General features: G+C 37.5%; 1 long non-coding RNA gene across 1 annotated transcript; it reads left to right on the forward strand.

Moving 5' to 3' along the window:
• The first annotated feature begins 272 nt into the window (after nt 1-272).
• On the forward strand, nt 273-2,424 carry LOC147505355 (uncharacterized). Its single transcript, XR_015220582.1, has 2 exons — nt 273-365; nt 470-2,424. It is a non-coding gene; the product is annotated as an uncharacterized LOC147505355 (long non-coding RNA).
• The last annotated feature ends 628 nt before the right edge of the window (nt 2,425-3,052 follow it).

Genomic DNA, 3,052 nt, shown 5'->3' on the forward strand with positions numbered 1-3,052 from the left:
GAAATAATGTCGAGCGAAGCTCTCGATCATGCTAACCTCTCCATCCATACACTACAATAAAATTGAGCTTTTGCCACAGGTACAATCTTGCTTTAGCCACAGTCATCAGTTGTTGCCAGGGTCCAACGGCCCACAACCGTGGCCAAGTTTTTAAGTGGCCGTGGGGTATTGTTTGGGTAGTTGGGTTTAGTTTCCATTTTGGCCACGACTATGTCCATTTGTTTCGTCCACCGTTGGATTAGACTTGGATTTTGATGTCCGTTAAGATCTCATGAAGCCATCGTGAAAATAAAGAGTAGCAACAACAATCAAAGAAGAAGACTCGAGTTGTTTGAAAGAAAACTCGATATTAAAGCAATAACAAGGTTTGTCTTCTTTCTCTCTCTCTTCTATAAACAATACTTCTCTTTTATTCACTTCTCTCATGTAATAGAACTTTCCTCCTCCCCTCTCTCTGTCTTTTACCAAGGTTGAAGATCAAGGAAAAACATTAATTTTTTTCCCTCACACTCTCTGTCTCACGCTAGAGTCAATTGGACCAGGTTCGATTGCACTCTTATATCTGTTTTTTTTTTTTTTTTTTTTTTTTTTTTTACTTAGTTTGATGTTAGGTGCTAATTTAGGGTTCTTTGATTTTAATTGTTGTAAGAGAAGTATGTTTTTGCTTAAGGTTTGGTCAGTGTCACGTTTTAAGACCTCAATTATAAGAATATCAATTGTTTATTTCTAATAAGGCATCCTTTCTACTGCTACATTGTTTTATTTGCAAATTCATAATCATTTTAATTTATAAATTCTGCTAAGGAGGAGCTTATAGTAATCTAGAAATTAATTAAAGGAAATTGACAATTTTCTATGTGTGATTAGGGTATTGTAGTATTTTTATTTTCGACTAGAGCGTACTCATTTTAGAATGAAAACTGTTTATTCCAAGTCTCGGTGTGCTTGGTGGGTATTGGTTATTAGCTCTTTTAGATGTATAACAATTTTGTTTGGTTCACTTGGTTTATTGTCAATTTGGTAAAATTTTGTTAAGTTGCATGATTGTGGTACACTCGGATCTACTTGTGCTTCTGTTTAGTAGTAAATAGTTGGTTTGCTTGGTGTGCAAGCACCGTGTATTGGACGCCTAGTAAGTATAAGGGATAGTAAATAAAGTGACATGGGTATGGGGCTATGTGGTGTGCGAACACCTCATGCTAGTATATTAGTAAGAGGTGGCCATGCATGTATGCAAGGAAGGAGGTGGTGGCTGAAATTCTGGATGCAGGGAAACCTTCTATTTACATATTCAGGTGTAAAAAAAAGCAAAAAAGCAAAGTATAACTACTGGTCGTGTTTCAATGAAGGGATTGGACCCAAAGCTACAAGTGTTCCAATTACATCTTGGTGGAAGTGCTTGGAAGTATGTAAACAGTGTTTGGTGTTCTAGTAGGACTTCTGTTTAACATAAAGTAATTGTATACTTTTGCTTGACTTTTATGATTGTGACATTTATATGTTGTGCTTGTGCATAGTAACTGACACCATTTTGCTCTTTGTAAGTTCTTTTTGATTCTCAAGTCTTGTAGTTTTGGTTTCATACTGGCCATTGGACTGAGGCCGTTTGATCAAGCTGCGCAGCTTCAACTCACTTGTATATGTCATAAGAACTCAATTTCTTGGGTTGGTTAGCGTTTCTTTTGCTTTTCTATTGCTCAAAGTTATTTTGTGGAGTTTTCACTAGTGGTGGAAGTGCTTGGAAGTATGTAAACATTTTAGTTCCCTTTGCGTATTCCTGGAAGATACAAAATTAGAATCTAGAGGAATTGTGTAGTACATATTACATTCATCACCTAAACCAGAGTTTTTAGCCATATAATCCGCAGCTTTGTTGGTTCTTCTAAAACTTCCACCTTACTATGAGAAAGCCGTCTCCTTTCTTGAATCTTTTAGATTGCTATAGTGGCACATAGAAACGCCATTCTCCAGCTTTAGTTGACCTCTCGTTCGAGCAATGTGAGTGAATTAGATCGGTTCATTAATTGCGTTGCGTTGCGTCTACCCAAACCCAGAACTTTGAAACTGTTAAGAGAAAGGATGATCAAAATACAGGTGTTCTGAGTTCCCTTTCATTGTTACCAAAGCAGCATATAGAATGTGTCAGAACACCTTTTTTGACCAGCGTATTTTGAGTGGGAAGACTCCCGGGCGACTCTTGCCGGGTGCGGGGAGTGACTAGGCACAAGAAGTTTATATGCTACAAGATTACTCCATCTTACTTCATTTCCAATATTCTTCAAAGCCATGTAGGCTGATTTAGAAGAAGTTGACCAGAGTGTGATGGTATTCAAATGACCCGTTTAAAGTCTAGCATAGAATTTATCACTGTTAAGATCTTATGTTTCAGCTCATATTTAGGCATCCTTGTCACCTTGTTATTCCAGCAACAATTAGTGATTGAATTACTAACACATGAACTGTTATGTAGGTTTAGGTATTGTCTAGCCTGAGTATGCTCCACCAATGGCTTTTCATCACACCAATGTTAAGGTTTGGTCCCTTTTAGCCAACAAATGTCTGATTATGTATCCTTTAGGTTTGATCCCCCTTTAGCCACCAAATTTCTGATAATTTAGCCAGTAGGTTTGTTCCCCTTTAGCCATGTAGGTTTGTTCTCCTTTAGTCGTGTACCTTCTTTCCTTGAGCGAGTATAATCTCTTAATTTTTGATCCTCTACCCATTTCTGAAGCTTTTCGTTCTCATGCTCTGGCATTTTTCCTTCTTGAAGATGTCCTTAATGGAAAAAATGATTCATAACAGGTCAAGTATGAGAATTTTTTTATGTTTTCTCCTGATGTTCTATTTTGAGTTGACCATGGTGGTTTTATTTATGTTAAAACAATCTTCTCGGTTTCATAGAGATTGAGTTATCACAACTCAATGACATTTAAGAATGACCTAGCTGCCTTTTTTCTTTGCATTGCGAGACCGAGAATCTGTAAAAGTAGATGCTCGGGACATCGGGGCGAAATTTTTGCTAACGTGTCGGGCCTTTCTGCGCGCGTATTCC

Source organism: Coptis chinensis, chromosome 4 (genome assembly GCF_015680905.1).
Source record: "Coptis chinensis isolate HL-2020 chromosome 4, ASM1568090v1, whole genome shotgun sequence".
NCBI classification, from domain to species: domain Eukaryota; kingdom Viridiplantae; phylum Streptophyta; class Magnoliopsida; order Ranunculales; family Ranunculaceae; genus Coptis; species Coptis chinensis.